This window comes from Triturus cristatus, chromosome 3_1 (assembly GCF_964204655.1).
Source record: "Triturus cristatus chromosome 3_1, aTriCri1.1, whole genome shotgun sequence".
NCBI lineage: Eukaryota > Metazoa > Chordata > Amphibia > Caudata > Salamandridae > Triturus > Triturus cristatus.
This window is the reverse complement of record NC_140583.1, coordinates 1106848435-1106864346: the sequence shown is the minus strand read 5'-3', so window position 1 is coordinate 1106864346 and position 15912 is coordinate 1106848435.

Sequence of the window (15912 nt, the reverse complement as noted above, 5' to 3'; positions counted from 1 at the left end):
GACCAAGATTTGCTGCACTTTATGTTTTTCTGTTGTTTTTATAGTGATCTGCTATCAAAATATATTTTACCTCTTTTAAAAAATTGCTATTTTGCACAAGTAAGACCAGCCCTGATTTATCTGCAAATGCTCCCCTCCCCATTTATTTGTTATGGACTCGCAAGCTTCTTATCAGGGGCAATGCGCAGAAGGAAAAATATGGATTGTCCACAGTGTTGACTTGGGTTTTATTGGTCTGATCTGGAAAGGCCTTTTCTTTTTATTATTCTGATTTAAAAAAATCGTGTTCACAACTGCATTTGTACTGTAGTTTTAAACTTTACATGTATAGGTCTTTTTCTGTGTAATGTACTTTCATGACCAGAACTTGGCCGAATAAAGTTTTACTGAACTGAACTGAACTGAACTGGCAGGGGCATGTGGGAGTATTGTCTGCTAAAACGTCATCAATGAGAAATAGTCCAGTGGCAGCCTATGTGTCTGGTGAATACTATGAGCATGCCACAGCAAGGCTATAATGCCAAGAGCATTTCTAACATACAGACAAATGGTCAGAGATGACTCGTGAAATCATGATACTGAGGTCCTGAGATGGGATTATGAGGTCAGTACCATTATCTTTGCAGTTGACAACATAGAATGCCTTAGGAAAGCCATCAAGTGGGTACGCATCACCACCACCAACTAGATGGAGAAAGGAAAAGATATCACACCAATCCAGTGCAAACAGTGGGTAAAGCACACACAGAGTGGCCAGTTCTGCCACACTTAGCACCACTGCAACTATTGGATCCAATCCTGCAGTAACAGGCGCTGCAGCTGACGTACCCACATGTTCTGGACAAGTCACACAACGTAAGCATAACTGGTTCAATCACCTCTGTATCAACATACACCATTATCACAGTAGTGAAGGACACCATTGGCAATATATCAATTCATTAGGCTTCTACCAGGACTATAATGATTGCTGCTGTTGTCACCATAACTACATCTGTTGCTGCGGGTCAATTCTTCTAAGCGTCATAGATGTGTCCATGCAGGAAGAGGAGAAGGAGAAGGAAAAGCATGTGTCTCTGACAAAACCTTGGTCTGGCACATTCAGAGGATGCTGTGCAGCCAGTGGCACATGAACAACTTCCACCTGTGTCCACCACCACCATCAGCATCATCAGCACCATGGCCCAGACATCGGACTAAAACTCACAAAGGCTTGTTGCCAGGGATAAAGCAAGTATTACTGTTTGTCCAATCATGTAACTCCACATAAGCCATTGCGACAAAGTGTTGTTGCCTGCGCAATCTATGTGACACTATCAGTTAGCTGGTGAGGGTGCAGGAATAGCAGCGAAGATTAGCAACACCACATCACATCACATCTAAATGAGGCGCAACATAAAGGCTGCCTAAAGCCAACTTTTGATGACTTTGCAGAACAAAGAGACTTTGCAGAACGGGCAATTTGTTGCATGATGCATGCTGTGCGTTATTTCACCAGCATGAATCAAGGACGACAGCTGGTCATGTTGCTGTCACAGGAGGCACACGAGGCCCTTCAACATGGACAGTTTTGGCATTTAGCCACCACAGAGATGTGTGTTGGAACCAGCACTTCCAGCAGCCAACCACTAGCCATTTAACATCTTCTATATCTTCCTGCCATTTCTCTCCCAAACAAACTCAGAGAAGGTCTACCCAAATGTTCAACGTACAAGACGGAACCCTTGCAAAAAAGTGTATCATGAGTCTACTACATGTAGTACGCATTGTCTGTGGTCATCTGGTGTGCTGGGTATCATTAGATGGGTAGGAGGAGTCTGTAAATATTTAGTTGGTTAGGTGTTAGCTGCCAGAATGAGTTATTGTGACATTTTCGTGGGGGGGGGGGGGGTGCTATTGTAGGTAAAGAGCAAGTTTGGATGTGGTTGAGAGTTGGGATGGCATTAGGTGATAGTAGGATTCTTAGTCTAGGTTAATGGTGTCGCGATCCTTATTGAGTGTGACAGATGATGGATCTGTGTCATGGTAATACAGCTTTGCTGTAACAAAGGTCACTGTTCAACTGCGCTGTGCGAGGGAGCTAATTTAGGAACTATTAAACAGGTGTAACAAAAGATCTAGAAATAATGATGTAAAATATTGTCTCTCCGGCCAACGACATTTGCGTCCTGCTGCTTTTGTCCTCTTCCCACAGTTGGATGTGTCTCTTCCTCCTCGTCATCAGGGTCTTCTCTTCTTCCTCCGACATGGACACGTGTCACCTCAAACAGATGTTGTGGAGCAAGCCGCAGTGGAGGATGACGTTGCACGCCTTTTCAGATGCGCATGCCAGCGCACCCCTCAACCATTGCAGGCACACAAACTGTGCCTAAAGCGGTTCGAAACCATGATGAGTTGTATTCTGTGAGCAGCAGTGTGACTGGTTATTCCCCCTTTCTGCTGCTGTTCCAAGGCCATGGAGGGGGGTTATCAGCCAGGGATGGAGGGAATATCAAGAGTTACGTCACGGAGTGTGAGCAGCAGATTAGGGTAATTCGTAGCACATTTTCCAATGTAACCTTTATGTCGCATTTGAAAGTATGCTTCTGTTAGATCAGTTCAACAACCTCCACGATCATGTACTTCCGTTGTGCTTTTCCCAGATCTGTCTGCAGGTGATGGCATACTTTATGCTCACTAGTGTCATGCAGCTGTGATGCTTGTGTGCTGCTGGGGTCTGTCAGGCTCCCTGAGTGGGGGCTGGGAGACGCAAGTATTCACCCAGTAGCTATGTCCTTGTTAGGGGGTAGGTCTCCATGGTGTATGAGATCTTGCTGTTACGGAGGATGGCGCCATTGTGGGTTGCTACTAAGAATCGTGCCCAGCAGGGGGTGAACACAAGATGTGCATTACTCACCACCTGTATACAGTGATGGGTTGTTGTGGTTGTTCTGTGGCTGGTGAAAGGTCTATGTGGATGTAGTTTATGCCTCCTAACTAATTTGGTGCCCCCCTAAACGCATAGAACTTTATCTTAGTGCCACTGACTGTCTGAGGATTGATGGGCAAATTATATGTTGAGGCACTGAGGTCACCAGTGCGCCCATTAACCAGACACGACCGGGACAGGTAAGAGCAGTGGGGTGGGGGCAGGGTGGTGGTGGGGAAGTCGACAGACATGGGATGGGTAAACTTAAATAAAAAAATGAAATAAAGCCACTTACCTTGCGCTCGACCACATCGCCGACTCAGCGATGCGCCGTCATAAGGTAAGTGGTTTTATTTATTTAATTTTACCTCTGCTGTCTTTGGCTGGGATATAATATTTGTTGGATAACTGGGCTTTGGTCTGCCCCAGTTGCAAAAATATGAAGAACAGTCAGCATTTTTTATGAATGGATAGGGGTTACAGCTGCCTCATGGCAATATTGTTTTTAGTACCTCCCCAGTGTAGAAGGAAGTGGTGGTGATCAGGTCCAGCCTGTATGTCTTTGAAACATACACTGGAGAAATGTTCAGTGAGTCTAGACATGCCCAAGTTATTTTATGCCCCCTCTCCTATGAATTACCCTGCCCCTTAGCAACAGTGCCCTTAGCTCCCCCTGGATAAGCGCCTGTTATATGTGTTTGCTCCAGGGTCAGCCTGCAGGTTAAAAGTGTGACTATGATTATGGGATCATTTGTTAGAGACTGTGACTAACTGGAGACATCATAAAACACTTTATTTCAATTAAAGACCTTAAAAACATAGTAAACATCACTTTATTTATGCATTCGTACAAAGCAAAAATTCCAGCAATCAAGATTTAAGACCAAAAAACGTGTCTGGGAATTTTAGAAATACACATATAAAAACTTTACATGAAAATCTTGCAGAAAACACTAGTGTAATAAAATACTTTAGTGTGTTAAAATGTAAGAATTAATACTAAAAATGTTTTGCTTCTTTTAAATAAAAAGAGCACCAACAATGGTGGAGAGCTATCGACAGAAATATCAATATTAGTGGTCCCCACTATAACAGAACAATAAAGTGCAATATGCTTTGCTAACAGATACTGTAACACTGGTCTGCATTGAAGACAATAAACTCATCACTGCAACCCAATAACCCGATTGAACTTCAGGCACAGTTACAGTTGCCACTTGGGATACAATCTTGGTACCAATGGGACATGTTGTTTCAAGATATTAAGCAATGGAAAAGAAACATCTAAAGGATGAGCAGCATTTCATCAGGACCGGGGGGGGGGGGGGTTGGAGGGGAGGAACTAGAATCCTCATCTACTCTGAAGTCTGAGGGACGGTCGAGAGGGTGTTCTATAAATTACCATCCCTGTGTTGTGGATTCGTGTGTAATCCAGAGAAAAGGGGGGTGAGGGTGGCCTCCAAGGCGTCCGGACGTGGATATGTCCCACGGGCAGGAACCCCGTCATAGCGGTGGTTCGCCCCCGCAATTGTTGTGGGAGATTCGTATGTCCAGGTTGGGGATTACCGCGATTCTCTTCTAGGTTTTGCCAGAAGGAAAATATTTCTCTCACCCACACCCCCCTTTTCTCTGGATTACACACAAACCCACAACACGGGGACTGTACTTTATAGGACTTCCTCTCGACTGATCCCTCTGACTTCAGAGTAGATGAGGATTCTTGTTCCCCCCCGGCCCTGATGAAATGCCGCTCATCCTTTAGGAGAATCAAGGCATGAAACATGTCGACCTATTGACCACTTTCACTTCTTACCCCACACATCGAGCTGCAGCAGGTTTAATTTTCCTCGCCAGCCACGACTCTCCTAGTCAGTTTTTAACCATAGCAACAGTATCCAGCGAATAAAGTACCTTTGTACACTCATAGCTATTTTTAGACTCATCTTCACCCCCACTCTACTCACTACATACTCACTCCAACACCCCACCTTCTAGGGCCATTCGGCAAACAACATAGAAGACCTCAGAGAAAGAGCCCCCCCGGCGGGGCCCGTTGGATATTGCAGCGCCGGCCCAAGGTGGAGCTGCCCTATGCTGAAGCATGACACCTCTATGGCCGTGTGAGGGCCCTTGCTCCTTATTGGAGCTCTCCCTTCCTGACCTTCATTCACTCACCTCGAATCCCTTTTACCTTCCAGAACCCCCCCCCCCCTCAAAGGAACTGCATACCTTCTGGTTTACTTCTAGGTATATGGGCATGTATGCTGAACCTACTCTTAAAACGCCCTCGTCCCTCCCATTGTGAATAATCATTTTTGCAACCCATTAAAAAACTCAATCATTTACAAATAACAAAAATAGGGTAGGGGCAACCTTGTCTAACACCCTTATCGACCAATAATCGGTCTGTTGTTGCCCCATTAGCACCCTATCTAATTTGTGCACAATTAACTGTGTGGAGATGCACTATGATATCCAATAAAGAGGACGGCAACCTAACATCTCTTAAAATGGTCCAGAATCTATCTCTAGGGAGCATGTCGAAGGCAGCCTTCAAATCAACCAATGCTACATTTAGACTACCTCCTTTATGTCCACCACTTTCCTTCTCAATAGCTGTAATCTGAAAACTTGGTCTACTGTGCTTGTTTTCCAACAAAAGCCCACTTGAAACTGAGATAGTATCTTGCTATCCTCCGTCCAGGAGATCAATCGGTTCAAAATGTGTGTACTGAATATTATCTGAGCAGTGTCAATCAAACTTATTGGGGGGTAATTGGCTGAGTCAGATTTTGAGCCCTTCTGAAAATAGGGCGAATCTCTGCTCCTCTCCAGGTAGAGGGAATTGGTGCACCTGACCATGATGGCATTAGCACTTCGATTTAAATACTGTGGATTTAAAAACTGTGCCCAAATGTCTGCCTCTGATTTATATAAACCCTCAACGATCTTAGCCGGACCAGGAGCCTTGCCTGCTTTCTGCGTACAGACAGCTTGGTGTGTTTCATCCAAAGAAAATAATGCTGTTGCATCAGCTGCCTCCCAAGAGGAGATAGTAGTGTCAGTTGATGGATTATTGTATAATTCAATGGAAAAGGCGTCCTTATCTGGTGTATCATGATCTACATTAGCAATATTACCCAGAGGGATTGAAAGTGGGTAACCCAGTCCTGGGGTAGAATATTAGACTCCGGTCACATCATGTTTGTTTTACCACCATGACTAATCATGTTCCAAAAAGCTGCCAGGCTCTCAGTCCGACAGCATCCAAAATGTCCCACAATACAGAAGTTTTCCGAGTTCTTGTGGCCTGTTTTTGAACCTTTTATTATTTAGCTCTAGCAGCCTGAATTTTGGGTTGAAGGCCACTTTTGATAGTTTTAACCAGGTGGGACATGGTTACTCTGCAGTCCCTGTTGTACCAAGTAGGGTTAGCCATTTGTGAAGATCGATGTGTGGTAGTGAGTTTAGTAAAACAAGAATTCTTCAGATCCTCAAAACATTTAATATGGAGGTCCATGACTGTATGCGAAGAGAGGTAGAACACCAAATGCAGATAAAGTTGGAATTAGGCAAAGGTATTATTGGCCACGGATGACCTCATTACGAGCTACAGTGTCCCACTTACCATTCCTCCTATTATTAGTGTTGGTCAAATCCCCACATTGCAGCCCAGATCTAAAAGCAATAGGATGTGGGCTGCCCTGAGGGTAAGGAGGAGGGGGAAATGATCACTCTCATATCGGGATATAACTTCCATTTCAATGAGAGCTGGCCATGAGAACAGGTCTAATAACATGTAATCAATGTTACTCAAATATGCGCTCCTTCTAAAAATGGGTTTCCTTGTTAAATTTAAAGCTGTTCAACCATTATAAGCTCTCATATGGCAGGACAGTGAAAGATCTATCATCTGCAAAGCGGCCCTAGATGTGGATGGAATACAAAAATCTTTCTGTTGAGGAATACCCAACTCTCGCACTATATCCCTAATGAGAACTGAGGACTTGGAGCATACATTAAAGTCTTCCTCAACTATAACAGCTGAGGTGTTGCTAACCATCGCTATGCACTCTCTCAGTGATAATATGACCTGTGATTCAGTACACTTAGTTGTGCTTCTTTGTAGACATTGCACAAGGAAAGTTTTTTTGCCATTCCAAGACAAAAATTCTAACCCTAGTATAGCGGGAGAATCAATATTTAATTTTTTTACCCGGCATCTTAATGAACTACTAACCCATATGACAAGACCCCCAGATGGTCTACCAACCTGAGTTCTCCAAGCTGGTATGTGAAAGATTTTAAAGCCTTGCCTATCGGATGGAACTAAGCCCCATGTTTCCTTGAACATAATGATGTTGACTTTATAAATGAATGCCCTCCAAGTCTTCTTGGGGCAATTTGCTCCTTAAACCCGCTATGTTCCATGACACTACTACTAAGGTGGTGTTAGCTGTCTGATCTCCCTGTGGGTATGGGAATCCAATGTAGGATCACACTGCTTCACCTCCCAGCCCCTAAGCTTTATGGTGCATGCAGTTCGCCAAGCGTGTGTACTTGCAAAAGTTTTTAGAGTATTTCACCAGGTTGGTGCAGATAAGTACTGGCCATCTTTATACATGTGTTTCTGGATTATTATACGTCGCCAGTAGAGATTAGGCATTTCAAATATTTGGGGTTGCTGAGCAGGCTGCCAAAGTATTCTTGGGTCACAGTACCTCTCAAGGCGCGCAGGTGCCTCTCCATGAGCTCGTCAGCTCAAATGGCTGGAGGGAGCCTTTTAAACGGGAAACCAATGTGAAGCAGTGTGATCCCACATTGGTTTCCTCCCTGTGGGTATGTTAGTGTTACTATTGGGGTCATGTGTGGTAAAATAGGGATATTTAAATCCCCCTCTTTTCAGGGATTTTTGAAGGCACATTCATGGTTTGGAGTCAAGGTAACATTATCTAAAATACTATGTACTGCTTTTTTACGCATCCTTTTTTCCCTGCAAGGAATTACAATGCCGTCGTTACAACGACCGCATTGTAACGACGCATACCATTACCCCACAAGTCGTAACAACGACTTGCGTATGGGGGCGCTGGATGTTGGAATAGTATAATTTACTATTCCAACTCCAGTCTGTGCGGACAGTAGGGAAGGTGTTGGATTTCAAACCCCACACCTTCTATCCCCCTCCGCAAGTTGTTGTTCCGTCTTGCAGAGTAATGTTATGCGTGGTTACAGAACGGTTGTTGTAACAACAGCGTAGTAATTCCCTGGGGGGAAAAGTTTTCGTGGTAAACGTTGTTTACCTCTAAAATATTCCCCTGTCTTAAATTTAGCACTAAGCTACCTGATCCAATAGAGATGTTATCAGCAGTCGTCTCCAGTCAATCAATAAGGGGCATATGGGAAAGGCTTGTGATCCCTCAGTTATTTTTGGTGCATGGGGACGAATTTTAAATTGGATTTTAGAGTTTGATGGCGGAAGTCTGCGGGCATTAAGAGATAAGAGATTGCTTACAAGAGTGAGGACCTATGTGTTAACTTAGCACAGTTAGAATGTTCCACTTCAAGGATAAACGAGATGCCCCAAGAATGTCCGAATGGGTTAAACTACATCACTTTTGAACACTCCTGATCCAATGAGTCACCTTGTTGACTAGGGAAGCCTCATTCTCTCTAAGATGCAGTCGTAGATTTGGCACACCTATCATATACACAGTCCTACTGTAAGGCAGACTTGGGCTGCATGTTCCCACTCCTAAGCAAAATCTATAGCAAGTGGGTATGATTTTGGACCTGATCAGGCAATTAAGAAACAGTGGACACATGTGGGATGTAGGAGCAGTAAGGTTGTTGTCTAATTGAAATGAAAGGACAATGCCTTTAAAAGATAAGATAGATTTGTGTTGCTTAGTCGCACTGCCTGAAAAGATTCTGGATATCCATGGTGGTGAACAATGTTTTGCGCTATAGGATTAGATACATAGTAAGTCTTAGGATAGGAGATAGAGACAATGAAGTTCCTTAGCGGAATGCAAAATGTTGAGATTGGTTTCCCGATGCATGTCAGGGTGGTGTATCTTAATGGGGGATTGTTAGAAATGGGGTCTCTAGTTGGCAGATGTATGCACCCAGTCCAAACAGCGACCACCATTCCAGTCAGTGTAAGTCAGATACACAGTAAAAGATAACCTGTGCTCACCCTCTGGTAGCTAGGCACAGAGCAGTCAGGCTTATCTATTAGGCAATGTGTAAAGTATTTGTGCAACACACACACAGTAACACAATGAAAACCCCACAAAGGCACTCCACCCAGGGTTAAAAAAAGGATAATATGGTATGAGTAAAACAAGAACAAAACAACAAAAATCCATTAAGTAGAACCGGAGTTATGAATTTTTAACCATTAAAAGTGTTTCTAGCACTTAGAAGCAATAAGAGCACATGGGGCTCATCTGGCCGCTCTGGTCCTGGACAAAGTTAACTCTTCAAGCTGACCGCAATGGAGCACTGGCCAGGGACAAAAGCCATGCCAGCCCGGTGAACAGAGTCCCTTGATCCTGGGTTGCAACAGCGAGATGCAGGGCGCAGGCTAGTGAAGCATCGATGTCAGGCACGCAGTCGAGGTGATGCGACAATTTTCTTCATGCAGTGGTGGCAATGCGTCGGGTCCGTTCAGTGAAACACTGGCTTCGAGTGCAGCAGTTCTGAAGACAATGCGCCCTGTAAATCCACGCTGAAGGGGCGATGCATCGATCTTCTCCACGCAGTGGTGGCGATACATTGGTTCCAAAGAGGAGGTTCTGGATGCGATGCGATGTAGAGGATCAGAGTGCAACACGCCTATTCTACTCCCACAACAGGGTCGATTCACTGGTTCTGCTGCACGCAGACTAGAGATACATCTATTTCTCTGGAGCAAGTGTCTGGGTCCACTTCCAGTGAACCAGGCACAGGTGCATGTGTAGAGACTTTGATAGCCCTGAGTCTCAAGCAACAAGGGGCAAGCCAACAAGCCCTTGGAGATCACTTTGGTTGCAAAACAGAGTCCAGCTCTCCTCTTCAGGGTCAGAGAGCTGTAGGCAGCAGGGCAGCATGGCAGAAAAGCAAGCCTTCTAGGTCAGCAATCCAGCAGAGTGTCAGTCCTTGATGCAGCACAGCAGTTCTTCTGATAGAGTCCACTTGTAGGTCCAGAAGTGTCTGATTTGGTAGGGTCAGAGACCCAGAACATATTCCCAGTTGTGCCTTTGAAGAGGGGGTGGCTTTAAAGAAGGGTCTTTGAAATGCACAAAGGTCCTTTCTTCCCAGCCCTGGCTCCAGACTGTCAGTGGGGGGTAACCTCCCTTTGTGTGGGGACAGGACACTACCCGTTCAGTCACAAGAGTCAACTCATCCCTGACTTCCTACCCAGGAAGCGCCATCGGTATTCAGAGGAGTTCTCAGACACACCTAACCTTCCTGTGTTTGTGGCTGTTTAGAGGGAATGCACAATGTGAATCGGTAATCCACCAGAGACGTGTATCGGAGACAGACTGCAGGCACACAGTGTCAGTAGCACACACCTGATAAATGGGACTTCCACAGAAGCAGAAGAAATTTTCCCAAATCCCAAACTCCACTGCAGTGAACTCTAAGCCCACTACCAGTAAAGAGGGGGAAAGGGGAATGGGAATAACAGAGAGACTCCCCTGCTGTCCCTCTTCCTCACAGGAATCTTAGCGAGGGACTTTTTGGCATCTGTGAACACAAATAACAACCATTAATACATTCTGCACCCCTTCCTAATTCTAACTGTGATATTTCGCATGCGCTATTCCTAACGCTTCTCTCACCTTTATGTCTGCAGTGGCTAGCTTCTCTCTAATTCGTATTTGTTATCTATCTTTAATAATTGACGTTATTCAGGTTGTATTCTTTATTTTTAATTTGTTTGTCTCTTCCTTTTCAGCTGGCAGTCGAATAAAATTTGGAGGTAAGTATAATATATATATATATATATATTGCTACAAACAGATGGAATTGATTAGTAACTGCTTGAGAGTTTCTGAATCTGTATTCGTTGCACAAAATACTTTTTTTGAATTGGTTATATCTCTAGATAGAGTCTTGCATAAGTCTATGTAATTGTTTGAAGAACTGGAATGAACTGTCGAAATTACTCTAGAGAACAAATTGCCACAAGTACTTCTCTGACTAATTCAGTCTATGCTCTGAGAAAGCTCAAGTCAGAATATTTTCTCATAGTCCTGTAACTCCTCTATTCTGCTTTTCCAGCGCTGAATTACAAATGCGCAAATATTCTATTTTAATCCTCTAAGGAAACTGTAAGCTAAATTAAGGTCTAACAAGCAGAACTGACCTTAATAGCTTACTTGAATTAATCCTCACATGAAGCCATTCAGTGCAAGTACGCCAAAATACGCTGACCTTAATGAAGGCTGACTGGAAACTTCTCTTCTGTCACCAGTGGGTGAATTCAGGAACTTCTTAAAGAGCTCACAAAAGTTCAAGTGTCAGGCTGAGAAACGCTAAGAAATGCTACTCCCCTGAACGGTACCTTGACTTGGAGTGTGCGCAGCACAGAAACGCTGCATTCTCCACAAAATCGACGGTCGAAGCGCGCAGAGCACAAGTTGCGCGCGAACTCCAGACACTTGTTCCCTAGAGAAACACTAGAACTCTACACTCCACTAAGCGGCAACTAGCGGATGCCATTTTGGATAGAATTAAATGGAGCCTGAAACCTTCTGCAATGCTTTAATGGGGTGAATTGGTGAAGCCGGTTCCATGGATAATTTAGCACCCTCTTTAGTTTACAACCAGCCTGGGGGTGGAAAAAGGAACTGAATTGCCCAATCCTGACACACAGAGCATTAAGAGCAGAGCAATTCCCACTTTCTAAAATTTGGCATTTCTAAACCAGTAGTGTTAAACCCAACTTCCCTAGTAAAGAGGAATTACCATTACAATTCCAAAGGTATAAAACATGACAAAGCTATTCCTTTCAAATAAGAAATTACAACTTAATAGTGTGTTAAGGAATTCTCAATGTTATCTCATGAGAGAAGTAGGCCTCATAGTCTTGAAAAAAGAATTTGGGTGTTTGTCACTACCAGATCATGCAAAACTTAAACATACATATCTTACCTTTAACTTACACAGCACCATGCCATATGGGCTACCATGGGCCTACTTTAGGGGTGACTTAGTTGTAATAAAAGGGGAATTGAAGGGTTGGCAAAGGTTTGTAAATGCCAAGTTCAAGTGGCAGTAAACTGCGCACACATGTCCTGCAGTGGCAGGCCTGAGACAGATTTGAAAAGCTACTTGGGTGGGTAGCACAAACGCTTTAGGGGTGACTTATTTGTAATGAAAGAGGAATTGAAGGGTTGGCAAAGGTTTGTAAATGCCAAGTTCAAGTGGCAGTAAACTGCGTAGAAAACTGCGCACACACGTCCTGCAGTGGCAGGCCTGAGACAGATTTGAAAAGCTACTTGGGTGGGTGGCACAAACAGTGCTGCAGGTCCACTAGTAGAATTTAATTTAAAGGACCTGGGTATATGGTATACCACATTACACTGGAATTAAATATGCCAAGTGTGTACACACCAATGTTACCATGTTGTAGGGAGAGAGTACATGCACTTTGGCACTGGAAAGCAGTGGTAAAGTGCCCAGAATCCTAAAACCAACAAAAACAAGGCCAGAAAAAGAGGTGGAGGAAGGCAAAATGTTTTGGGTGACCCTTCAGAGAGGGCCACTTTTCCACAGGGATTGAGTCCAGATTGGGCCTGATTGAGCTGGGGGATAACTCCTCTACTATACTGAAGGGGGTTGAAATCTACTCCACGGGTTTTAGTCGCGACCTCCCTGATGGGGCGACTTGAAGACGTGGCAGTCTGGGTGTGTCGTGAAGGGTCCTCAGATAACAAGTGCACCTTTGTCTCCTACATCTGTAATCTCAGCCCTCACGACATTGATAGTATCCCAGAGTTCCTTTTCTGAGCACCTTGACTCATCATGACTTATAGGCTGTGAGTCACTGGCTGGTCGTGGGCACACACCCCATATTTGTTGAGTCACAGGTAGCCATTGGGTCAAAGCAATTGTTAGAAAGCATCATGGTTTCTAGCGGAACATGAGGTTCTATTTGAATTTGAAATTGGGGAGCAATAGCATTGCTGCCTGTAGAAATGGATACCAACTTTTCAAGAGGTTCACTAGTTTATTTTTTTACCCCTTTTTCTCTACTTTTGGTTTCTTTATAGTTGGCCTTATTGGATTGGAATTGTCTGGATGTAAAATGTGCTCTACTTCCTCAATAAGATCGTCAATTTCTCGTAAAGTAAAAATAGTTTGTGGCTAATCCTGGGACTTTCTTGTTTGTGGGCTCCCCTAAATATTTGTCTGGAATCGCCTGCGAGCTCTGCTTCCCTGATTAGTGGTTTTGCCTTTTAAAAAATTCTTCCTCAAAATGAAATATTTGCCTAATTTTTCCATGTGCAGTTGTACACTAGTACGCTATTGGTTGCATCTGAATTAAGCTTGTGCATTTTATTTATTTGCTCTTTGGAAATGATTTACATTTGCACCTCGGAGTGGAAGAAGTTCCTAGGCACTAATTTCTCGTGAGGAAATTGTTACCACGCTTCTCCTAATTGTGTATAGCACCTACCAATGGCAGTTTTCCTTTTTTGCATGCGATTTACTGGGTGTTCAGCATTTAAATATTTCGGCTGAAGTTTTCCCTCTCAGCTTTTTTCCGCATGCGAATGAATTGCAGGAGATTATTACGATCAGCGAGTTCCATGCAATTTTGTGGAAATACTAGTAATTGGAAAGAGTGAAATTAGCAGATAAAATCATTCTGTAATTCCACTCTGTCTGACTCCTAATGAAGGCATACGAAAAAAATCACTATTTTATGTGCACACAGCAACTGAAACAGGGCATGAGCAGCACTGGATGCTGCATGTTTGTGGGGGTGACCTGTAATCTTCAAGATGGACTGGTCGCACCATTATGAGAGCCGACATGCCCAACCTCAAGGGCTGGAGTGCACGGTGCCCCTACACGGACACAAACGTGTGACTTTCCAAAGTGCCAGTATCTATGCAGGACTGTACTACTGAATACTGAAGCTATGAATATCAAGATGCAAGAATATTGTGGACAAAATATCGAAGAACAAAATATCGAAAGGTAAGTGCATAGAGAGGAGGTATAGGTTTACTATTCATAAATCCACATAAAAGTACCCTGAAGATATATAGATATTGTTAAGGTAGATACATATGGAGTTAAGGACAGAAAATCTATGCTTATTTACCTTTCGATATTACGGGGTTGATAATTTCTCTCGATATTTGTTACGTTGATATTCTAGCTTTGATATTCAGGGGGCATTCGATGTGAAGGAGCACTATAGTCCTCAGTTTAGAAGAGAGTTGAGCGCAACATTAAGATCAGGTTTGACATCAGCCAACAGCCAATAGAGGATAAAAAGGATAACCCTAATAGGAAAATTCTCATGAGTCAGCAACATTAACTCCCAACCTCTGATTAGCAAAGCAGTAAATCACTGCACCAGGCTATAACTGAGAATATTAGAATACACTAAACCTTTATAATTTCAATCTCACACCAGTGTAAACTGTTATTTATGATGGCTCTGAGAAAGCTAGGGCCCACTTAAACAACCCTACTCAACCAGATGGCATTTTTAACTGCTTAAAAGGCAGGAAACAATCACAATTTAAATTTCAATACAGTGTAACCAGTTTAGTTATACAATAATAAACTTGACAACCAAATCTGAGATCAGTAAGGTTTAATTATAAATTCAGAAATAGATTGATATAAATAAGTCTCAGCATCACAGTATACAAATACAGGACAAACACAATGAGTCCAAATCTCCTGCAGAGATTTACCCTATGTAACAAAAAGCATTCAACTAAATTGGTTATGACAATGCAAGTAATAAGGAAAAAGGAATTGAAAATTAAATTGCATCAAAGGATTTTCAGAGGTAAGCATGAGCATGTTATCTCTCCCTGCACTGCCTTAAAAGGGCACAAGCCCCAAACTAAGAAGCATGAGTAAAATGGAAAAAAGAAAGGTCATCCGTCAGAGTCTTCAGTAGAAGAAACTCCAACCAAGAATCAAGTAGCCTGAAGCAACACAAAGCAGAAGCAGAGGTCTACACCTCATGAAGTGCTAAATTGTCTCTCTGACCCTCAATACGTTTCAGCATAAGACATTAGTTGCATTCAAGGTAAATCACGTGATCAGGTCCAGTAACATTCCACAATTCCAGCACAAATTGTCTACTGGCACCACCTTTCCCACATCAATAGGTTTCTACTCCATTTGTCCTTGGCCATTCTTCACCTCCTCCATGGGAACTCACCTCCTTGCTCGTTACTGGGTTTTTACTTGCCAAGGTTCATCTTCACATACCTTGCTATCTTACTAAAACACAAACCCTCCTTTACTAAATAATGGAGCTTTGTCCACACCTGCAAAAGAACCAAAAAAATGCGAGCAAACACATTCTACATTGAAGGTTAAACACAAATTAAATGTTAGATTGAAACGTGAGCTTGTACTGAAACTATGCTTGAGGCAGCAAAATCATGTCAACTTAATTGTGCACAGGGTCACAAATACGTGCACCTTACTAAACAGTTTCGTAACGAATTAATAAAATGCAATACAATATGAAAAGATGTCATTTCACAATACACAAACATGAATATAGTTCTTGTTACATGTATAAATGTCTAAACGCTTATCTGCATATACATGTCATACTATTAGCGTCAGAGGGGGACACATTATAAGCTTGGTTTTCTCTCAGAATATTAATATATGAGCATTGCAGGAAACTCTAGGAATCACATTTCTAAACACATAGTTTATGTTTGTCATGAGTTTTCACGTAGAGTACTCTAAATATACAATACCCCATCTTCCATTAGTAATGTTAATCACACAGAATATTT